Source organism: Lissotriton helveticus, chromosome 1_1 (genome assembly GCF_964261635.1).
Source record: "Lissotriton helveticus chromosome 1_1, aLisHel1.1, whole genome shotgun sequence".
Taxonomy (NCBI): Eukaryota; Metazoa; Chordata; class Amphibia; order Caudata; family Salamandridae; genus Lissotriton; species Lissotriton helveticus.
In genome coordinates this window covers 61,760,974-61,786,417 of record NC_136057.1, presented here as the reverse complement: position 1 = coordinate 61,786,417, position 25,444 = coordinate 61,760,974, and the positions used below count along the sequence as shown (strand labels likewise).

Below are 25,444 nucleotides of genomic sequence, written 5' to 3'. Positions count from 1 at the left end.
CACTTCCTCCTGCTTCTTTTCACTAAAAACCTTGAGAAAAATCTTCCCTTTTTTCTCACAAGAATTGCAAAAGACGGTGGTGGTGGCGCTCTTCCTGTCTAAACTGGACTATTGCAATGCCCTTTTTTGGGCATTGATAAGACCCAGCTGAGAAAACTGCAGTCTCTACAGAACACTGCAGCAAGATTACTTCTAAACATTCCTAAAGGACAATCAACCTCGGCTAGAATTAAGTCACTGCACTGGCTTCCCATCCAGCAGCGGGTGGAATTTAAGGCCTTATGCCTGGTGCACAAAGCACTTTATGGTGGAGGTGCTGAAGATATCCAAAAAAAATCCTACCTTATACCCCCTCAAGTACCCTTAGATCTGCTAATTTGGGCGCTTCACCAGATTGCTAAAATCAGACGGGCAAGATGGGATGGCAGGACTTTATCAAGTTATGCAGTAAAGTTATGGAACAAAATGCCTATGGCCATGAAATTTCAATCTAATCAGCAGGTCTTTAGGAAGGACTTGAAAACATGGCTGTTCACTTCCACATAGTCCCCCGGTAACACAGGCCATACTACCTTTCTACATACACTAGCGCCAAGACGCCACGGCAATCGCGCGCTCTATAAACATATATCCTATCCTATCCTATTTGGGCAAGTGCTGGAGCTTGCTGTGGCTGGTAGCAAGCCCTGGATCTGCAGTGACGTGTGGATCTCTAGGAATGAACTAAGTAGCAATGGTGGCATGTATGTGTGTGCAATGAAGAGACGCCCTGGGGGCTAAGTGAATGATGAGACTAGGAATTGGGGGCCTCAGCTGAAGCTGTGATACCGAATTATTGTCAAGAGCAAGCCAGCGGGTCACAAGATTGTTACAGCTGCGTTGGCACATTTACGGCATATCAGCCAGACATAAAACTTTATTTGGCTTACATAGGCTCTAAAAGTACAAGTTACTAGCATATTACACTAAAAATTCATTTACTAAAACACTGATTTTTTGGCGCCAGATGTTTGTCCCACGCAGTAAAATCAGTGCGAACAGCACCACGCACAGGGCAAGAGGGAACTGCATCTTTCCGCCGCTTGAGTAGAAGTTCTACTAGAGCGGCAGCTTCCTCAACGCGAATGGAAAGTTTCTCAACACGAGTGCGAGTGCCCATCCCCGGGCAGCCGCGTTGAGAAATCTCGTTGGGAGATTGTCTAGTGCTGGATTTTCCTTGCTCACGCTCGCCAATTTAACGTTGGTGAGCAAAAGCAAGGAAATGTTTTTCTGAACTCCGAGTGCTCTGAGGAGTGTGGAAAAACTCCACAAAGTCTACGAACGGAGCTGAGTTCACCGCCCAGACCTAATGTTTATGTATCTGTATATAAGTGTTGAGAGACATTTTTTTGGAGCTATCACGTCAAGAATTTAACATTTTATTAAGCACATATTGGTTGGAATAATGCTTCTTTTTCTATTACTGAATTTGCGCAGCAACCAATCAACAGTAAACTTAAAAACTACATTTCCCATGATGTCAGTAACCACAGTCCACAGATCACTGCCCATTATGCTCAGGTATGACCAGCACCATCTTACTGTCTCGTATTTGAGTATGCTCAGTTTCAAACAGTTCAACCACAATATCCCGGTCCTAGATGGGATTACCTTCTTTGTCTAACCTGGAACACGGCAATAGTTGTATAAACGTCACTCAGCTGAAGAGCTGTAAAGCTCCAACTTGAAGTCTGTTACCTTGTCTAGTATCCAGGTGTCTTGAGACAACATGTCCCAGTTGTTAAAGAAATATCTCACTTTTCCCCCCACCCAAATGTTATCTGACATGGAATTATCTATACCCTGAAAAATAAGCATGGAGGGATGTCTCACTCTGGGCGGTCCCCCCATAATTGAATTATTGTAGTCCTTCTCAGTGGTAAGGGCATCAGGGGCTGAGTACCCTAGTACTTGACAGCTACTCTCTGTAGACAAATAATTTTGATCTTGCTGGTGCAAACTCTGGCCTCATTTACAAGAGGCCTGCCCAGCTGGAGCGTCACTTTTCTTTTAAAGCTCGTGTGGTGCAGGCCTCTGAATCATATCTACAAGGCGACGCAAAACGCTTCATAGATATGGAGTAAGGCTAGGCAGCGCAAAGCGCTGCGTTGGCTTACTCAAGTACAAAAAGAAGTGGTCCGAGTTATCAATCAATTATGTACAAAAGTATTACTTCATACCAATGGACACCACATATAATTAGGTACAGTGAAATATAGTTACAGATGCAATATTCTTAGTCAAATTGCATTTATTCACAGCAAAAGTTCACTCATTTAGATTTCAAACAAGGAATTTATCATATTATGATCGATATTCATTCAATGTAATTGTGAATTCATTACATTAAAAAGTGCTCTCGGTGTGAAAGGGAAGTGAAGAGGTTTGTGAGGGACAGGGTAAAGGTGGTGTGACATTAATAACATCACAGTAAAATCAAATACGCCTTTACAGTCAAAGTAGTATTAATGTTCCCAAAACACATCCCACATAGGTGAGATATATTCATTGCATTGGATCCTATGGTGTGTCAGGTTGGCGTAGTCTACGTTTCAACCCCTTGTGTGCTGAAGAGTTAGTATTGCCTCATGTTGGGGTCTTCATCAGGACAAAGGTAGAGAGCCTATGAATCAATGTAGAAGCTAGTATTAGTAATCTACGTGGTGAAATGGCTGTATTTGTAATAGGAAATGTAGGAGTTACCTACATGAAACTGACGGTCAACGGATGTCCCGTCGTTGTGTGGGCTAGAAGGCGCTCCTACCGATTCTGAAATAAACAAAAATGAAAAGAATCCTCAAAGGACAGTTCTGGCTGGTCAGCCATCAACCCATGGTTTGGAAGGGAGAGACACTTACTTGAGCATAAGTCCTCATGCGGCGGCATAGAGCGTTTGGTAGTAATGTAATTTCTGTGTGGACGCCGTACTTTTCTGGCACCGTTCTAAAAGTAATTGAAGTGCACCATTAGAGGCTGACAAGAGAGGAGGTAGTACATAGTACATCTAAATACAATTGAGGGGCATACAAAAATCTACCCTCGTGCTGTTCGTAAAGTGCCTGGTAGAGAAACTCGCATCTACGATGTGCATCTAAATCATGCAAATGATCTGGTAAAGTGGTGAATTTTAACAGTCTGGATGGCGATTTTGTGGTTAATACTAACCCTGTTGGTCGGGAGGCGCATCGAATGGTTTAGTGCCGGGGGACTGATCTGTAAGGGCTCGGGGCTCGAAGGTAGGTGGAGGAGGTAGTACATAGTACATCTAAATACAATTGAGGGGCATACAAAAATCTACCCTCGTGCTGTTCATAAAGTGCCTGGTGGAGAAACTCGCATCTACGATGTGCATCTAAATCATGCAAATTTGGGCGAATGATCTGGAACTTAACAGTCTGGATGGCGATTATGGTTAGAACTAACCCTGTTGGTCGGGAGGCACATCGAATGGTTTAGTGCCGGGGGACTGATCTGTAAGGGCTCGGGGCTCGAAGAGCTAGGCGTATTTCTTGTTACCTTGTCGGCGTCCGAGTGTCGCCGTCCGTGCAGTTCGAGACCTTGATCTATCTGAGGATCCTCGCGGTGCCGCAGCTCGATGCTCGGTATCTAGGGGCTCGGCACTGTCAGGCCAATCGCCTGATCGCTACATAGAACGCCGCGTCATCATGAGGCGGGTCCGGGAGGGAGCGTGTAAAAAGATGCCTGTTGATTCCTAGGGATAGTCCACCTTCGGATCGTATATGTATTGTGAGGAAGGGAAGCGTTGACACTGTTAATGCATAAACTGGTGATGTTATACCCGACAGGTTCAGTCTGGCTTAGGTATATGGTTCCCAAATTCCATGACAATTAGTATAACAACTTTCAGCATACATGAGACAACATACAAGTAAAAGCGTGTCAATATTTATAGAAGAAACAGTCGGTCATGATTAAGTGATTCTGCCAATCTAGTTATACATAGTATATGATGAACATGAGATATGTATAAAGATGTATAACAGAGATCTGTAGACAGCGTTGTACCTGTGTATTGCAATTGGTGCAAGTTAATATTTGTGAATGGAACCCATTTGATTGTGGATTCGGGCAACCTCTTACCCTTGTTAGTAAGTACTCTGTCTATTGGTAAAGTTTATGAAAAAGACAGTGACTGACCTACTATATATGTCCATATATATGGTTTGTTGTCCCTGGGCTTAATTGTAAAGCAGTCATTCGGGTTCAAGGCCCGCCATCTGGGCACAATTAGCATCTAGTTCGTTAGTCTTGAATTTGTGCATCCATTTGCACTCCCTGATGTTGAGAATAGAGTTCAAGTTCCCACCTCTTGGTCCTAGGGTAATCTTTTCTAGTACGACCCATCTCATAGATTCCGGGGAATGTTTTTTGTCCATGAAATGTTCAACCAGTGGTGCTCCTGCTGTTTGACAGCGGACTCTGCTGCTGTGTTGGAAGATGTGGTTCTTAACCCTTTGTTTGGTATGCCCAATGTACATCAGTTCGCATGGGCAAAGAATGGCATAAATTACTCTGCTGGTGTTACAATTTGTGAAGGACTTCAGGTCAATGGTTAGGTTGTTGTGAGTGATTTGTTTGGTCTCCCAGCAGGTTGGGCATGCTTTGCACATCGTACATCTGAAGTGGCCTACTACCTCTGGTAGATTCCAGAGTCCTTGGATGGTCGGTGCCTGAGGTGTGTCTAATAAAGATGGCTTACTCTGCATCAAGGAGGTGTTCCATGGGTGTTGATGTGGGTGGTCCCACGAAACACCCATTTATTTTGACACCGCCCAAGATTTAGACACTCAAGTAAACCTGTGGCAATGCCAAAACCTTACACCTCCCCAAAGCAGGCATAACGAGGAGAAATGTTTTCATTTCTCCTCTTTTATTCCTCTTTCCATGTGTGCCACGTTCTTCAGCTGACATAGACCCCAGTGCACCATGGTGCAAGGGTGTCTGTGTTGGCGCTCGGCTGCTAAATGTGCACCTGAAAGGCCAGTAATGCACTGTGCCCTGTACGGTGCATTCCTGCCCTTTCGATTGGCGCAGAGCAGTGCACCAAAAAAGACTTGCAATGCTGCTGTATGCCAATTCTTGGTAAATGAGGCCCTCTGTGTTCCCCGATCAGTATATGAGGTGGTATTGAACGTGTCTTGTTGGTCTAATTATCACAGCTCGGCCATGGGCTTATCGCTTGTGCAAAGCGGAGTGGGCACACTGGGGCGCATGCATCAAACCAGGCAATAGAAGACTGCGCTCCTCCGATCAGAGAGGGTGCAGTCTGACCCAAATCTACTGCTCCACAGATCAAAACGCCGTGGCAATTTCCCACTGATCGCATCGCTCAGCAGACACGTGTAGCAGCTTCTCTTTCAATTACATTAACAATCAAATAAAAGAATCAATCAAGAAGCAAATACACCGTACAAAAGCCTATATAAGAAGATCTGACCACAACCAGATATATGAATGATAACTGTGGGAAACTGGCTCTTTATAAAGTATACTAAAAAGAGGTCTACTGTACATGGAGTCATGAGTGGACGGGGTTTGCTTTAGCAATCTCAAGTTGCTCTTCTACGGAGTAGTGAGGTCGAGCAGCTTTAGGCTTATCAGAGAGGAGTGTCAGACATCTGTGATACACACAGAGTCAATAAATGGTACACACGACTCAATAAGGGAGCCACACCCATTTATAAAAATAACACATATCTTGATATATATTTAGGCACCAGAATCAATACGATCAAGTAACAGTGCAATTTTCATAAGCGTCAATGCTATCCTATGGAGGAAAGACAAATGCTGCATACGAGTTCTTTACAGCGACTCACCTGATCACTCTCTTGGACTTAAGGTGAGTATGGGGCAAGGTCCAAGGCAGCATCAACAGGTCACCCCCAGGGGCACTAGGGCGGCCGGGTACAGTGGTGCAATACAGCATCTGGTGCCCAATGTTCATCTACGGGGATCGATCCGGAGTCCTCTCAGTCCTGTTTGGGTGCCTGCAGGATGCAGGGAAGCAGCTCTGCTGCTCCATGGGCGATCCTGGTTCGTGGGTGAAGTGCTGGCACTTCTCTCAGGCTTCTGGAGACACGGAAGCTGCAGGAAAAGTGGTCTTTGTCGCAGTTGTCAAGGACAGCAATCCGGTTGGCACCAAGTCAGTTAGTGTCTTCTATTCCTTCTTGCAAATCTTCACAACCGTCTTCTTCTTTCAGGTCATCAGGATCTCATTTCATGGTGCCAGGAGCTCCCCTAAATACTAGTTTTAGGGGCTTTAGGGGAGTAAAGGGTAGAAGCCAAAGAGTCCTGAGGGAAGTGGGCATAACTCTGTCCCAGAGTTCCTAATTCTGCCATCACAAAGATGACTCCGAGATTTCACGTTCACTCAGGTAGCCCATCTTAGGGGGGGGGAACTATCCTGAAGGTGAACACACCTTCCTTTCTACTAATTTTCCCACCTTGTCCAGGCGCCGAGCAGACCCTGGCCAAGAGGGATCAGCATCCTCTCCTGTGAGCGAAGCCAGGTTCCCAAAGGCGGTGGGCACTTTGAAGCTCCCTGCCTTGGAATGCTAATTCACAGGTCCTCCTGTGGGAGGGGTTCGTAAACACCCTCTGCCTGAACGGGCTTTGTGTCGGACCTCCTGAGAGAAAGGCTGTCACCATTGGGTGCCTGAACCTGGTCTGTGGTGGCAGGCTGGGTCATCTTCAGGACTAGAAAGGGCACCTAGGGAGTGATTCAGAAACAAGTGTAAGGGTATGAAGTGGAGACTATGTATGCAACTGGTGTCTGACAGTGGAGTGCTACCTACTGTTGCGGTGCAACGACGTAAAATATCCGCCGTGCAATCCTGGTGGGGGGGAGTGAGAGGCTCCTAGGGGAGGAGAAGGAAACAGTCACATTTGGGTCAATGAATGCTGTTTGAAACTAACTGTGTATTATTCAAGGTATCACTTACTAGATGGAACTGAATCAATATATTTCAATGGCTTGCGCTCGTAGTTGGTGAAAATGGCGTATATGTCGGCTCGTTAGTCTGACAGTACGCTTGGAATGAATCCAAAGTATCTAGGTAAAGAAACAAGGTTTATTAAAACCGGTATTGATTAAAATTTTTAGCTTTTTTGAAAAGAAACAGAGAAAGGGGTGAACACATGGCTGGTTGAAGATGCAACAAGCTATCCAGTACCCATGGTATGGCATGGGTTGACAAAGTAGGCCCGCAATGGGGCAATTAATAAACGTGAGAAGTGCGCCCGTTTCTGGGATTTTTAATGCTGTCTTGTTGAAAACAAGCGTTGTATCAGGCAAAAAGAGGGTATGTTATTGCTGCCAGGTTTTTAATGAAATAGGCTAACCCTAGTGACAGTGGAATAACCTTAGTTTATCAAAGTGGGCCCTCAATGAGGAATGCGGGCACCGGGCAGCACAAAACAAATAAGTTAAGGAGGGAAGTGCGCCCGATCATAGGATGTTAGCCGCTGTCTGAGAAAATCTAGCGTTTAGTCAGGCGCGGGGTGCGGCAAAATAAGTGTGTCCTATGGTCTCTGACAAGATAAAACGAAGGCCCTCGCAGTGAGTGCAGCGGAGCGCTGCTGTGCACTTACTTGTTAACGAAGAGTCGGAAGATCGAGAGATCAGGCGTCTAACCTGGCATCGGTAGAGTGCCGTATTTATGGGACGTGAAAGACGTGCATGAGGACGGGCCCCGTAGCGCAACCTGTTGCGTGCGAGGATAGGCACTAGATGTAAAGAAAACTTGTCAGGGACTATATAAAAAGTGTCAAAAGAGTCGATCCCGTGATAAGGGCTCCTGTGCCTCAGTCTATTGATAATATTTATACCTGTTTGGAGACGAGTGATTACAGGGCCAAATTTTGTTTAGGGCATGATATGGCATTGATGGGAGGGAAGTATTGAATACAGTGCCAAGACCTGTAGACATAGTAAGGTCATCCCATCCTGTATCATGTCCGGGAGAACCACATGTGGGATAACAGTGTACTAGTGATCCCCGAGGATGAATGGCATATAGTATTAACACACTTGTGTCTGTATGTGAACGGTAGACATAGGACCCCATGTGAGATAGCAGTTCCTGTGTGTGGATGACATATTGGATTAAGGTCATCTGTCATTGGAAGGGGCTCTTGGTTTCATAAGCTTTGGGTTAGGCAGACAGTTCATATCAACATTTATAACCGTAGTTCTGACAAGGTCACATGAGATATATACAATGAAGGTCAGCGTGAAAGCTGGTCAAGTTGTTCATTACATATTACACAATCTTTGTACAATGCATAGCATGCCTAATTTGGTGTCAAAGCAGCCATGAGTGTGTACAACCGTAGCCCTGACATGGTCACATGAGATAAATACAGTAAAGGTAGGTATATTAGTTGGACAGGTTGTTATACAATGCAAGACATTCCTACTCTGGTGTCAAGCCAGCAAGTTGAGCTTTGGTACCGTCTAGCACGTTCAGCCCATTGTTTACAGTGTCCAAAAGATACATCATCTTGCATTCTCTCACATTCAGTATAGGTGCGATATCTCCTCCCCTGGGGCCCAATGTTACTTTCTCAAGGACTACCCATCTGATTGAGTCTGGGGAGTGGGCATGTGTTTTGAAATGTTCAACCAATGGGGCACCTGGTGTTTCACATCGGATCCTGCTGCAGTGTTGTAGTATCCGATTCTTCACTTTCTGTCTAGTTTGTGCCCACGTACAGGAGTTTACATGGACAAAGGATGCCATAGATAACGTCCCAAGAGTTGCAATTAGTGTGCGTCTTGAGTTGAATGGTATGGTGTTTGAAGGAGAATAACTTGGTTTCAATCGTCATGTGGCAAGCTTTGCAATGTGTACATCACTAAGCCCAAAACTCTAACCCAAAAGATCCCTCCCTCCCAGACCCTGTGTAATGATATAGCCGACTATTTCACCCATAAAATAGACATCCTCACTAAAGACTTTCCCCAATTTGAGAAAGAAGAACATGAGGTTGAAATGGATTTGAACCTGCATCAACCCAGATGGGAAAGCTTCAGATATATTAGTTTAGAAGATTCCCTTCAGGGAATATCTGCCCTTAAGTCAGGATCGCCTTTCGACCCCTGCCCCTCTGTATTCCTTAAATCTATAATCCAAGGTCATAAATTTCATCCTTAACTCGTCCCTCCAATCAGGTGAGATTCCCCCAAAATGGAAGTTGGCAGCAGTGAGACCACTGCAAAAAAAGGCTATACAGGACCCTACAACTCTGTCCAATTTACGTCCCATTTCCCTTCTTCCCGCCATCTGTAAAATCACAGAAACATTTGTCAATAAACAAATGACGATTCAGAAAAGGGGGTGGTGATGAACAGAGTGCCTGAATTAAGCAGACCACTCTTACCCAGTCCAAAGATCAGGGCTTGATCCATCACCGTTTTTTAGCTCACTGCACCATCCCAGCTCAGAAATTGGCTATATGCAAATTAGTCTGTTCCTGTCCCAGTGCATGATGGGAACAGGGCAAACCAAACTACCAAGCCAATTCTTGTACTGGGAAGGAAACAAGCTTCCGGGGACCGGTTTCTGCCATTTCAGGCGTCTTCGGCCCGGCTTGCTTGAATCCTGATGGTGCAATGAGCAAGGGACTCACATCTGAGTATACCCTTCCACGCTTATGGTGGACAAAATGATTCAGAAAAGGGGGTGGTGATGAACAGAGTGCCTGAATTAAGCAGACCACTCTTACCCAGTCCAAAGATCAGGGCTTGATCCATCACCGTTTTTTAGCTCACTGCACCATCCCAGCTCAGAAATTGGCTATATGCAAATTAGTCTGTTCCTGTCCCAGTGCATGATGGGAACAGGGCAAACCAAACTACCAAGCCAATTCTTGTACTGGGAAGGAAACAAGCTTCCGGGGACCGGTTTCTGCCATTTCAGGCGTCTTCGGCCCGGCTTGCTTGAATCCTGATGGTGCAATGAGCAAGGGACTCACATCTGAGTATACCCTTCCACGCTTATGGTGGACAAAATGATTCAGAAAAGGGGGTGGTGATGAACAGAGTGCCTGAATTAAGCAGACCACTCTTACCCAGTCCAAAGATCAGGGCTTGATCCATCACCGTTTTTTAGCTCACTGCACCATCCCAGCTCAGAAATTGGCTATATGCAAATTAGTCTGTTCCTGTCCCAGTGCATGATGGGAACAGGGCAAACCAAACTACCAAGCCAATTCTTGTACTGGGAAGGAAACAAGCTTCCGGGGACCGGTTTCTGCCATTTCAGGCGTCTTCGGCCCGGCTTGCTTGAATCCTGATGGTGCAATGAGCAAGGGACTCACATCTGAGTATACCCTTCCACGCTTATGGTGGACAAAATGATTCAGAAAAGGGGGTGGTGATGAACAGAGTGCCTGAATTAAGCAGACCACTCTTACCCAGTCCAAAGATCAGGGCTTGATCCATCACCGTTTTTTAGCTCACTGCACCATCCCAGGTGTTGGATCTAGCCCTGATCTCTTGACTGGGTGAGAGTATTCTGCTTAATTCAGAGACTCTGTCCCTCACCACCCCTTGTTGTAAATATTTTTGTCCACCCTAAGCGTGGAAGGGTATACTCAGACATGAGTCCCTTGCTCATTGCACCATCAGGATTCAAGCAAGCCGGGCCGAAGACGGCTGTAATGCCAGAAACCGGTCCCCGGAAGCTTTCCTTCCCAGTGTAAGAATTGGCTTTTGTAGTCTGGTCTGCCCTGTTCCCATGATGCACTGGGCCAGGGACAGACTAATTTGCATACAGCCAGGTTCTGAAACTGGGATGGTGCAATGAGCTAAAAAACGGTGTTGGATCTAGCCCTGATCTCTTGACTGGGTGAGAGTATTCTGCTTAATTCAGAGACTCTGTCCCTCACCACCCCTTGTTGTAAATAATAAACAAATGACAGCATTTCTGGACGAAAATGACATTTTGCACCCATGTCAAGCAGGTTTCAGGACCCACCATTCCACCGAATCTGCACTTTTGTCATCCACTGAAACCATCCGTGCTGCACTGGATCAGGGAAAGCTGGCTGTCCTGATCCTATTAGATCTCTCTGCAGCATTCGACACAGTTTCCCATGCTATCCTTTTACACCGCCTTGCTACGGCAGGCATAGCAGGGACCGTGTTCAAATGGTTTAAAAACTACCTGGCGCACAGGCGTCAGATTGTAATGCTGGGTAGTTTTTGCTCTGAAGAAAAAACTATGATAACAGGGGTTCCACAGGGCTCAAGCCTGAGCCCCACTTTGTTTAATGTTTATATGGTCCCCCTGTTAAAACTAATTTCTTCATTTAACATCAGCACAATTGCCTATGCGGATGACACTCAGTTGGTCCTGACACTGGACCAAAATCAATCTAACGCGGAAATCACATTAAAAGAATGCTTGGCAGCAACTTTGGAGTGGATGACACACAACCACTTAAAATGTAATTCTGCCAAAACAGAGATTGTGCCCTTTGCTCCTAACAACTGTTTTTGTCCACAAGACTGGTGGCCGAAAAAGTAGAAGCCCCCCAAAAACTATTAATACAGCACGAAACTTGGGCATTAAATTCGATAGCACCTTGTCTTTCAACCAACAAGCCAAAGAAGTAGCAGGGGTCTGCTTTAATATCATTAGAGGTCTCAGAAGGTTTTCCTTCTTCCTTTGAGTGCCAGACGCACGGTCGCTGTAGCATTAATAACATCCAGGCTGGATTACTGCAATGGTCTGTATGCAGGGCTAAGTAAATCAGCCCTGCACAGACTTCAAATGGTCCAGCACGCAGCAGCCAGGTTAGTCCTTAGACTGCCTAGAAAGTCCTCGGCCTCGGCAGCCTTGGATGCTTTACACTGGCTCCCAGTACATAAGCGCATCCTGTTTAAGGTTCTCACCATTACATACAGAGCTTTCCACCATCAAGGCCCACTGTATTTGCGTAAGTACTTTAGACCATACCATCCGTCAAGGGCACTCAGGTCATCCACTGCTAATCTGCTTCATGTTCCCAGGTTTAGGATGATGACCAGAGGAGGAAAATCCATAGCAGTCATTGGCGCCAAGGCATGGAACAAATTGCCTCCATCCCTGCGTCAATCTGCAACAGAGCAAATTTTCAGAAAACTATTAAAAACATGGATATATTCCTTACCAGACTCAGGATGCCTAGCATTAATCTGATCCCTCCCACAGAACTGCTAGCTTTGCCATGGATTCTCTGCTGCGTACTGTAAGAAGGTTTTGAAGCGCCAAGATACTCCTTGGAGTGGTAGCGCGCTATATAAGTGCATTATCACATCACATCACATCACATTTGAAATGTCCCACAATGGGTGGTAGGTTCCACATAGCCTGGATGGTTGGTTGAGATTGAGTGTCAAGTAGCGAGTGGACAAAATAGTCTCGTACATTCTTGGCCTTTTTTAATGCATGCATGGGCGGGTTCATTGTGTCTAGTTCATCGGATATGAGTTCCCAATGTTTATTTATTATTTTCTTGAACTCATTACTGCGTGTACAGTATGTTGTTACACAGATCATCCTGTTGTTGTCCTGTTTCCTCTCTCTGGGTGTCAAGAGTGTTTCTCTGTTCTGGTACCAAGCCCTTTTCCTTGTCCCTTAGGGTGCCACAATATATGCTGCAGCCCTTAGGTGCCCTCTTTATCCTCCTTGCCCTAGGTACCAGGGGTACCATTTACTAAGGACTTACAGAGGGTGCTAAAGGTATTGCCATTTGTGGAAACAATTGGACAGTTTTGGGAAAGAGATCTGGCAATGGGAACCTGGTTAGCAGGAACCCAATGCACTTCCAGTCAAAATCGCATCAAATACTAGAAAAAGTAGGGGTGACCATGTCAAAAAGGTTCATTCCTTCAATAACTTCTGCACTCCAATACTTCCGCATTTATTTTGGCTGCTGAGCAGCAAAAAAAGAGGTAGTCAACATGATGCCGGCCATATTTGAGAAGAATAAAGGGCAGTGATTGGTAGGCAGTGGTTACTGATATATAGTATATAAATCTTGTTTTTGAGATTACTCCTTTATTATTGGCAGCTGTACAAAATTCAGTAAAAAAAAAAGAAGCATAATCGGAGCCCCGGGCCTCACATACAATATTGCTGTCAGGTTCCAAATTATCATTTTAGAGCATTTCAAACACTAACTCTTATACTAACTATCTGACCCTAACTCTTACACTATCTAACACTAACTTACACTAACTATCTAACCCTAACTCTTACACTAACTATCTCACCCTAACTCTTACACTAACTGTGCTCTATACACAGACACACCATAGATATCTGGGACCTGCTCACCACCCTCTCGCCAGAAGTTGCCTTCTCACAGAAATACTGACCAATGCCTCCTCTGCCCCTGACATCGCTACCGGCATCCCTGATGGATTCAAGAATCAGAGAAAGGAACTCCCCTACTGCCCAGACGGAGGACTCGCCATCGCACACAAGAGATCCAGAAGAGCTCCAGAACCACGCTGCGTGGGACCCTCGTCTACAGACCGCCCGGGCCTCATGCCTCTTCTGCCACCACCATTGCTGACGTCGTTGCACCCCACACCATCACCTACATGGACTACATGCTCATCGGAGACCTGACCTTCCACGTCGACAACCACAGTGACCCTGATTCCACCACCCTCCTTGACAACCTCGCCAACCTCGGACTAAAACAGCTGGTCAACATGCCCACCAACAGAGCCGGACACATCCTCAACCCCATCTTCGCAGGAGGGACAAACCTCCACTTCAGCCACACCACACAGCCCCTCCGGGCAGACCACCACTGTATACATTTAACCTTCAACACCACCACCGCACCCAAACCCGCCCTGTGCCTGCCACGCAAGAACTGGAGTAAGATCACAGAGGGACACCTCAGCACCAACCTCCTCCACGACCCCCCTCGCCACAACCAACGCCAACTCCGCAGTCAAAAAACGACACCGCTGGATCTCCAGCTGCACCGACAAGCTCGCACCCCACCGCCACCCTGTCAAAGAATGTCCCTGAAGGCCACCTGGTTCACCTCTGACCACCAAGAAGCCAGGCGCTCCTGCAGATGCCTCGAGAAACTCTGGAGGAACCGGAAAACCACCAAAGATCAGAACACCTACAGGAATGCCATGACCTAATACCACCAGCGTATAAGAGCCACCAAGTGGACCTTTATCAAGAACAAAATCCACATGAACGCAAGTAACGCAAAAGAACTCTTCAACGTTATATAGCAGTTTACCAAACCCCCCTGCGAAGCCACGGACGTCTCACCATCCCAGGACCTCTGCAACACGCTCAGCTCCTAATTCCACCTTAAAATCAAGGCCCTCTATGACAACATCAGCGAATAGACTGTAGACACCACCCCCCTCCCCTCGACCAACAACCAGCCCACCATCACCACCTGGAAACCTGTCACCACCGAAGACACCGCCATGACCATGAAGAACACTCACTCAGGAGCCCCACAGACCCCTACCCACCACATATGTACCACAGAGCAGCCACCACCATGGCACCCGAGCTAGGCCGGACCATTAATGCCTCCTTCAAATCTGGCATCTTACCCAACATCTGGAAGTGGGCAAAGGACAAGCCCCTCCTCAAGAAACCCTTGGACGACCCGACGGACCTAAAGAACTACTGGCTTATCTCTCTCCTTCCCTTCGCAGCCAAAATCACAGAGAGATCCATCAATGCCCAGCTGACCACCTTGATCGAAGAGAATGCCATCCTCGACCCCTCCCAGTCTGGAATCTGCAGCAACCTCAGCACGAGACTGCCCTCTGTGGCGCAACCAGCAACATCCGCATGCTGCTCGACCAAGGCCACACTGCGGCTATTCATCCTACTAGACCTCTCTGCAGCCTTCGACACCGTCTCTCACCGCACTCTCCAACCAGACTCCACAACGCCGGTATACAAAGAACCTCCCTCGGCTGGATCCGCTCCTTTCTCTCTGGCAAAACCCGAAGGATCAAACTCCCACCCTTCCTCTCCGAACCCACAGAGGTCAGCTGCAGAGTACCCCAAGGATCCTCGCTCAGCCCCACGCTGTTCAACATCTACATGGCCCCCCACGCCACCATTTCAGACAGCATGGACTCAGCATAGTATCTTACGCCGACGACACCCAGCTCATCCTCTCCCTCATGAAGAACCCCTAAGACACCAGACTCTGCTTCCAGGAAGGAATGAAGGACGTTGCAGCCTGGATGAACAACAGCTGCTTGAAGCTCAACTCGGAGAAGACAGAGGTCCTCGTCCTTGGGCCCTCTATCAGGAAATCCTGTCACACTATCCTTGGCTCGCCAAGGAAAGTGTGACATGTTTAGTCTTTTGACAACATACATGTTGTCAAAAGATTAAGCATGTCGCAGTGATTCAACAATGAATTAACTGTTACCAGTGGTTTCTTTCATTATTCATTTGTTGCTGTTTTCTGTGACCAATGCTTATTTGTATATTGCTTTCCTTTTGAACATTTGTTTTTGCCAATGCTTGTTGAAAGTAAGGAGCTAGGGGAGCACGTGCATTTAAATGAGACAGCTGCTCTTTGCAGCTTAAACATGTGCTTGGTAACTGAATTGACACGTTGCCTGAACACGCCCAGACAAAGCCCAGTATCCAGGCTATAAATAGCCTTGCTCTTCAAAGCACTGGTTGCTCGGCTCTTTTGATTCCTGCACGTCGTTCAAGGATTCCACAGAGCCCTGCATCATTCAAGCCTTCAAGGAAGAATTCCCCAGAGCCTTCTCCTCTTCAGCAAGCACCGGGACGCAGCCTGCAGGCATATCTCCCAACTTCAAGTTCAGACAGAGTTCAAGGACATTGCAGAGCCCGTGAATCACTCGGAAGAGCTATGTTTTCAATTATTGTTTATTTTAACTTTGTCTCCTTTCCGCTTCAGTTATCTCTGTGTTAATTGCTTGGGACTTTACAGCATTTTTGATGAGTGGACATTTTGGGACAATATTGATCTTGTTTATACTATCCTTTATAAGGACAATAATCATTTTGTTTGTATGACTATTGCCTAATGTAAAAGCACATGTTACTGGGCTGAGAATAGGCAATCATTATTCTTTTTCTTGTAAAGTGTGTAACCCTGTTTGTACTCGTATTTGGCAGTGTGTGTGCAGAGTACAGATCTTGTACAGGTCGCCTGATTTAGGCATACTGTTTTTTGTATGTTTTAAAAGTGACTTTATTTAAAGGCGCAAGTAACTCCAACCTAAAGGTGCGCCATCCCCAAGTTGTTGGAGAATCCTGGCAGCGTATTAAGGACACTTTGGCCAAAGCATTACATGATTAACATTAGGAAACTTCTTGCATACATTAAGGTGAGATCATAGGGTGAAATACATCTATTGCATACAATCTCATGTAATGATCTAGATTACTGAGCCTAATACAATGCCTGTTTATGTTATAGAAGCAAACTGTATATACCATAGTCTTTACTGAGAGACAAACTAGTTGACAAGGCATCACACAAAGAAAGGTAATGTGCACATTAACCCATGTGTATGTTTTACATGTAGCCCAACGAAATTGGGGAATGCAATGCTTATGCGCTTTGTGTATTTTTTAGTATATATCTCAAGTAGCTTGCCGAGTAACCTTCCAGAACCTGGCTGGCCCAGACAGCACATCCTCCCTTTGGTGAAGCACGAAGCGTAGCAGTCTCTCTCTCTTTGTCTCTCATCCCAAATCCCCTTCCCTCTTTGGGCACCTGCCAGGGATTCTGTTGTTATCAGCAGCACTGAGAGGTGCTCAGGGTGGGTTGAGGAATAGTCATCGCCCTTGCAGATGGACCTGGTTTCCAGGTGAGTTGCTGGACTCACATCTTACACCCTCCTCCACTGCCCGAGACAACACCTGGTGGCCCCCCGCCCTCGGAAACCCACCCACTCCATCAGACCATGCCCGTAACCTATGCATCATTCTAGACTCCTCCCTCTCCATGACCCATCAGATCAATGCCGTTACCTCCACCTGCTTCAACTCCCTCCGCATACTCCGCAAGACCTTCAAGTGAATCCCCGCCGAATGCAGAAAGACCATCACCATTACACTTGTAACCAGCAGACTGAACTGCAGCAATGCCCTCTACGCTGGAATAAGCGGAAACCTGTTTCACAAGCTCCAAACCATCCAAAACACCGCAGACAGACTCGTCCTCAGAACCCCTTGACATGAGCACATGACCCAGCACCAACGAGACCTCTACTGGCTCTGTGGGAATAAGAGAGTAACATTTAAACTACTCACCCACGCTTACAAATCCCTCCACAACATCGGACCAAATACCTCAACGGAGAGCCACCTTCCACGTACCCAAAAGGAACCTCCACTCCGATGACCTTGCCCTAACAATGACCCCACGCATCTGCACAACTCAAGAAGGTAGAAGAGCCTTCTCCTACGTCGCTGCAATGACCTGGAACGAGCTCCCAGTCAACATCAGCTGGTCCCCTACTCTGCACACTTTCAGGAAGAGCCTCAAGACCTGGCATTTCGACTGATCCGGAGCTGCACCCCTCCATCCCAGCGCCTTGAGTCCTTCGCAGGTGAGTAGCACGCTTTACAAAACCCTGATTGATTGATTAACGCTAACTTACACTAACTATCTAACCCTAACCCTTACACTAAGTATCTAATATTATCTCTTACACTAACTATCTAACCCTACCTCTTACACTAAGTATCTAACATTATCTCTTACACTAACTATCTAACACAAACTTACACTAATTATATAACGTTAACACTTACAGTTACTATCTAACGTAAACTCTTACACTAACCAACCCTAAATCTTACACTAACTATCTAACCCTAACTCTTACACCATATAACCCTAACTCTTACACTAACTATCTAACCCTAACTCTTACACTATCTAACCCTAACTCTTACACTAACTATCTACACTAAATTATGCTAACTATCTAACCCTAATTCTTACACTAACTATCTAATCCTAACTCTTACACTAACTATCTAACGCTAACACTTACACTATCTAACAACTTACAATAACTGTCTAACCCTAACTCTTACACTATCTAACCCTAACTCTTTCACTATCTAACCCTAACTCTTCAACTAACTATCTAATGGTAAATCTTCCACTAACTATCTAATGTTAAATCTTCCACTAACTATCTAACGCTAACTCATACACTAACTAGCTAACGCTAACTCTTTTGGAATGCTGATATGGGATGCAATACCATTACCTCTTAATTCCATTGGAATACTTCAATACAGTATTATCTTGCCAAACTAATCATGAACAGAACATAGGGCAGGGCGCAGTGTATTTAAATAGTTGGAGATGTACTTTAAAGTTTTACATTTCCTGGTAGTAAAAAACCCACAAATTCATTTTTTCACCACAGTGAGGCCTACCTCTCACAAAGGATAAGATTGGATTACCTTTTTACCTTTAATAAGAGATAAGGTTTGTTTGGGAGCGGGTAGTAATGGCATGTTTGGATGGAGTGGGGGAGCCGTCGAGGTGGAATGTCCACTAGAAATTTCGCGAGGATTTCGGTAGAGATCTGCTCCTTCCGGGAGTATAAGGATATGAAGTGCCTCGCGAACTCCCCCGCAACACCTTCTGGTGTTGTATATATGGACCCATCTGGACCTCGAATAGAGGGTGTAACGGCCGGGGTGCCATCTGCTTGGCATAGAGCGTTAGGTTTTTTTGAGAAGCGGTGAAAAAATGGCTTCCTTACTGATGGCCAGATAACATTAAAGTGTGTTGTTAAACATGTTGCACAGGAAATTGGTCACTGGGTCTGGAGCCAATTTGAGAATGGAGGGCATACAAGGGTCCGATAGAGTGCCCGATTTTAGGCTCAGCCAATGTTCCTTCGTTTGCTGAACCATGATCTGTGGAAAGGTGGTGACGATGTTCTTCCTAGACCCCTGAGTTAAGTCCACAACGGCCGGTTCCTTCCCTCCAGAGGGGACGAGGTCTTGAACAATCTTAAGGACCTTGTCCTGAAAATAGACCGCAATCGTATCACCGAATTCTCGGGAGGGGTTCAGCAACTGCGTACTCGGTGTCTCAGATATCCCCTTCATGACTTTAAACAGCATACTAATGGAATTGTCAGCCGACTCGATCTCTGCTTTCTTTTTTCACCGGGGCAGAGGCTAGTACGCCATTTCTGTTCTTGTCTTTGGCATTCTCGCCTAAGGGATATGGGGCCAGATGTACAACGTTTTTTAGCATGTGCAAACGGGTTTTAGACCCGTTAGCACACACTAAAAACCTTGCGCATATGTACAAAACCTATTTTGCGAGTCGCAAAATAGGTTTTCTGACTTGCTATTAAGAAAGGGCGTTCCCTTCCTAATAGCGACTAATGAGGCATGTATGAATATTTTGCAACTGCAATTGCGGTCACAAAACAATCGCAAATTACAATGTAATCGCAAATGGAAAGGTTGCAAATGCACGCAAAAATATTGCATGCCCTTAAAAAACAAACATTGGCAATGCCAATCGGTCTCGCCATTAGGATCTTCTATGTATTTAACTATGCAGCATAGTGACAGGGCTGGGTTTTAATTCTCACCCACTAATTTGATCCAATTTGTGTGCTTGCAATGTCCGGCTTAACTTCCCTTCCACCATTCTTACCTTGATTGAGCTAAGAATCTGGGGTGCATCTACGGACTGTGCAGCAGGTGCAGTGGCACCGGAGACCAGGAATGTTGGCTATCGAGCCCAACTAGGGCTGTGTTACTACAAACTGTGCAGAGCGGATGGGTGGAGGGAGTATTTTCACTGTTTGCAGGAGGGCCCATTGACCCTTTGCTATGCCACTGCTGAAAATTCACCATTAGGTTTTTACAGTGACGTCCACATTGCTGGCATAACGTCACACGTAGCTATGTGCTTAAGACCATTGAAAGCCTTAAACAAACAAAATGGTGCTATGAAAGAACAGTCGGTCATCAGTCACGTTATAAGACTAAAGCTGTGATGACTTACTACCATATAGCAAAAAGGTTTGCATTCCTAATTGCAAAGCTGTCCGTTCACAGGTGAGTCAGTGCAGTTTAATCACCTGTCTCTCTCATGCCTTTCTTGTTCTGCTCGGCCAAGCTTCTTATGCCATGCCACTAGATTTACTTGGATTGATCAAGCACTTGTGCGCTGATACACAACTAACACTGCATTTTTAGGCCTTTTTAATGGTCAGTAAATCGACAAAATGATTTTTGTCGCTTTGCGCCATGAGAACACCCATGCAAAGCCACTGTAAATACCTTAGTTAGGATGTTGGTGTGCCACTGTGTAGCTGGGTTGGCATGTAGTGTTAATGAGCTGCACAGGGCGAACGCTGCTCCAGGCGGGACATCCTACTTTTGCCTTCATTATGAGCATCAAAGCATGCGTCAGGGTTGAATGAATGAATGAAAGAAAATGTATAGAGCGCGGGCATCAAGGGCATCAAGGCGCTAAAGGCACTAGGTTCACTAAATTACGCTGCAAGAAAAGCCAAAAACAAGTAAGTTACAACCAGCGCCACTGGAATTATATCATTTTGTAAATTCAGCATTTTCCGCATAATTATAGATAATGGATTTACCACATTGACACATAACCCTCCATTTACTAACTTGAAAATGCCAACAAAAACTAATTTTAGCTTGCATGGATGAAAATGTTCCAAATAAATGAGAACACTTAGACCCTCGTTTTTTTCCGAAGCTGATCATCATATTTATAGCCAGAGTGGTTCTACTGCTGTGAAACCTTTACTTTGAAAATAATAATGTGCATTAAAATGATAAAATAGATAAATAATGCTACTATGGAATATGCCACATTATTCCTCATGAGTGCACTCACAAGCGCTCAGAAGTGCATTCACAAACGCAAACAAGTGCATTCACAAGCACTCAGAAGTGCATTCACAGGCTCAAACAAGGGCATTCACAAGCGCTCAGAAGTGCATTCACAAGCGCAAACAAGTGCATTCACAAGCGCTCAGAAGTGCATTCAAAAACGCTCATAAGTGCATTCATAAGCGCAAACAAGTGCATTCACAAGTGTTCAGAAGTGCATTCACAAGCTCAAACAAGTGCATTCACAAGCGCTCAGAAGTGCATTCACAAGCGCAAACAAGTGCATTCACAAGCGCTCAGAAGTGCATTCACAAGCGCAAACAAGTGCATTCACAAGCGCTCAGAAGTGCATTCACAAACGCTCAGAAGTGCATTCATAAGCGCAAACAAGTGCATTCACAAGCGCTCAGAAGTGCATTCACAAGCACAAACAAGTGCATTCACAAGCGCTCAGAAGTGCATTCACAAGCGCAAACAAGTGCATTCACAAACGCTCGGAAGTGCATTCAGAAGCTCAAACAAGTGCATTCACAAGCGCTCAGAAGTGCATTCACAAGCACAAACAAGTGCATTCACAAGCGTTCAGAAGCGGCCCTCAAGGCTCCCTGCTTTATTTATCCTTTATTTGCCAACGGGTCACATGGATTGTGAGGTTTTCAAAGACATTTGTTGCAAGCAGACTGTTCTCACAAGAGTTCCCACAGGGCGAGCGATGCTGTGTCTGGATGGAAATTGATGCTAGTAGCCTAACCACAGAGTGACCTCAGAGTGGTGCCCGGAGAGGCGCTCACTGAATGCACCTTTCTGCGGACTGCATGGTATGTGAAAGTCAACAGTGGCTTCTGCAAAGCTCCCCTAGAGATGTGTGCACCAGACCCCTTCCATCCGTGCATCATCATATGCACCAGTACCCGGCATAAGATTGGGGATGTGTGCAGCCCCGCCCCCTCCAGGGTCAATTAAACCGGACCTTTTCAATTGAGAGAGTTGAGAGAAACTGACTGGGATACAGCTTTTTTGAGAAAGAGTTTATTTACCAGAGTGTTGATTCAATTATTAGTTTCTTCTTTGAGACTGCCAGTCTTTTGCTTGCAGTTCAAAGCAGAAAAAAGGTGCACCTGAAGGTTCCTCCTAAATCGAACAAATTGCGTGATTTACTTTAACCAGTGGCTTAATAAAAGTCGGTCCGTGGATGAAAGATGTCCACAAGTGCGACCAGTGGAAGCTGCGCCGGCGGAAGCATCACCATTCACCGGACTTTAAATAGAGCCGGTGACCTGGGAAGTTTGATAGACAGGGTATACTGTTGCGTCTGCCCACCCAATTCTAAATAAGGCTCTCCATAAACTGGCTATAAATTGTATCCCAATAAACATGGGAACGATATAAATCTTGACCGCCACTGCTGCTGTTAATAAGAAGATGGAGGTCAGGGCATTGCAAGCTGTGGGCCAGCCTGAGCCCTTGAGTGATGTGATCTGGCATATTGGCTATTTAACATAAAACCTCATCAATCAGCCACAGCGCCCACTCTGGCAATGCAGGCAGTGGGCGTGGGAGTGTGGAGAGACAAATAAAACAAGCATTGGCAATGCAATAGTATGGGGATATGAGGAGGCATCTGAAGAAAGTAATCTGTGCAGTAAAGGGGGCAATAACTGTGGAATGACACACATGAAGACATGCCCATCTTAAGGAGGGACTAACAAGCCTACAACCAATCGGAAGGCACCATTTAAGACACCAGTCATGTCTCCCCTCTTTTTCCTGCACGCTTATTTGTTTTTGTATATAGTGTACTGTCTTTATCACCAACCACCACATGTCACTTTTTCACCACAGTCACGTATTCCATATTGCAATTAAAATAGTAAATTGCGACAGCCATAATTATTTGATATTTTTTCTGAATAGACTATTGAATTCTGATTTTCGTGTGTGTTATATTATTTTCTCTTCTTTCGCAAATCGTGGATATGTGTTATAAGTAAGCTGTAGCTACTTGCTCAAAGCAATTAGAAACCATGACAGAACCATTTTTCTACTTTAAGTAAAATAAGGAAAGCATGTCGCAATAGCTAAGGAATTAAGTACTATACATTCTTATTGCTCTTTTATCTACCTGACTTTTTAAATCTATTCAAATTATTTATCGTTACCTAGAATTTTCAGATTAATTGTAAATATACTTTTCAAATAATCTGGAGATTTGGATGATGGATAGCGGATTTTTGTTGTTGAGATATTTGCATGTGTTTTTAACTATGCACTTTTATGGTTGTACTTTCCTTTTCACCGAATAAAGTTTATTATCTGAACTGAGTTCTCCAAGGAATGTGTTGTTCAGAGATAGTATCTGTTCTTCTGCAGAATAGTCTTCTATTTGCTGGAAAACCCATTTTAAGATTATGTGGATGGTAGATTATGTGGAGGTAATGAGAGAGTGAGGATGCAACTTTGAAGTATTTGAAGGTAAATGAGTCAGGTCTTGGCACCTGAGTACAATCGAAGGGCTTTTTGTGTAGGTTTCCCCCATGTTTGAAGAGTCTATCTTTGTAAATGATCTCACAATTTAGTGGCACTAAGGAATCCATGATGGGATTTAAGAACTCATTCAACCACAATTCAGTGATATAGAGGAGAACAAGGTGATGTGTAATGACGGGATCTGCTGTATCCCCACGGTGCGCGTTAGGAGATCTGATGTTGGACCATATACAGGATCGTTTGAAGTGAGATGGTAGGGTAGGATTTGGTGCTTGGGTTGGAGAGGTCTTTGAATGTGGATGACTTGTCATCAGGGGGCTTTGTTGTTGTAAAATGGTTAAGACCTTGAAGCAGATGATTGATGCTTGTAGCAGTACAAGGAGGGTATCTGAGGATGGGCCTGGAATATACCCTTGGATGTAAACACATGGGGCCAGATGTAGAAAGCCTAATTCCGTTCGGTAACGGCCGTAATTACAGAATTGCGGCCGTTACCGACCGGAATTAGGCTTTTCATATGTAGGGGCCTAAATTAAGGATTCAGTAATTTACCGAATCGGTAATTTAAAGAATCAGTAAATTTCAGAATTCTTAAATACCGATTCCGTGAATTACCGAATCCGGATATGTAGGGAGCACTCAAATGAGTGATTATCCCATTTTAGAATTCAATATTTACCACCAACTACAAGTTGGTGGTAAATTTCGAAAACCCTAAAAAATGCAAATTTATGCAAATAACAGTGCCATGTGGCAGACATACATGCCCTTGGGGCATGTATGTGTGCCACATGTGCACCCATACACAAATCAGGGGTGCAACAGGGTGTCAAAGTGACACCCTGCCACCCTTCAATGTTTCCCCCCTTTTATCGAATCGGTATTTACCGATTCAGTAATTCCCATTCATTACTATGGACCTTAAGGCCCATAGGAATGAATGGGGAATACCGAATCGATAAATACCGATTCGGTATTTAACGAATTTTACAGATTCGGTAAAATTTACAGATTGGATACCTACATAGCATTTACCGATTCTAAAATACCGAATCGGTATAATTCGGTATTTTATAATCGGTAAATGCTGATAATCCACATCTGGCCCATGATGTTTAGAGTTCTTGATGCAGAGCCTGGGAATCTAGACGCCAGTGGTTATTAAGCCTCTGGCGGCTAATGATGGCTGTCGAAACAATGTCAGCTAATAAGGAGGAATTAACCAGAGTGGATGAGGCGTAGTTAAACCTATGATGTGACACAGCAATAGGATACTTTAGAGCTGTGTAACGGCTATAATTAGCCAGCAGCAGTCTGTACTTAATCATAATACTGATTCTGGTATTAGATTAGAAGCAGACTGTGTTCAATTCTGGGGCAAATATTTTATTTATGTTTCTGAATACAGATTCGGCACTCCTACTTCACTTTGGATGACTAGACAGTTTAGGAGTGTCACTATCTTATTATTGTGATGACGAAGCAGCTTTATTTAGTACTTTCCTTATTTATTTATTTATTTATTGCTTGGCTAACTCCTATCTTTCAGTTGGGATTGAATCCCCCTCCCCAAGCGTCCTCCATATCACCATTCCTCCTGCACCTCCTTCCGTGCGGTGTGACCTTCCCCACATCACTCACTCATGCCAGGTAGCCATACTCCCACCCAGGGTCGGATTGGGATCACAATTCGGCCCAGGCACCCCTTAAAAAAGTGGCCCACATTCGCGGATTTCACCCTTTTATAAAACAGCATTTGGCTAGTCTTATTGGGCTCATGTTCAGGAAATGTTTGATAAATTACATATTTTAAAGCTCATAGAGCCAGACACATTGGTGAAAGCTGGAAGCACTACCTTATGGCTGGTAGAGTGAGGTGAAATAAAGTGGCAGAAACGCCAGAACTCCTGATGCAGACTCTTAAAACTTGGCAAACGGAAGATTACTTCTTATTGTAATTTTAGAGTAAACTCAGCACGAGGGCAGTGATTATG

At 45.0% G+C, this 25,444-nt stretch overlaps 1 protein-coding gene across 1 annotated transcript in view; it reads right to left on the bottom strand.

Annotated features, from left to right (window-relative positions):
- The window catches only part of LOC144824223 (uncharacterized), a 476,700-nt gene that overhangs the window by 365,115 nt on the left and 86,141 nt on the right, over nucleotides 1–25,444 (bottom strand). The gene's annotated exons all lie outside the window — the stretch shown is intronic.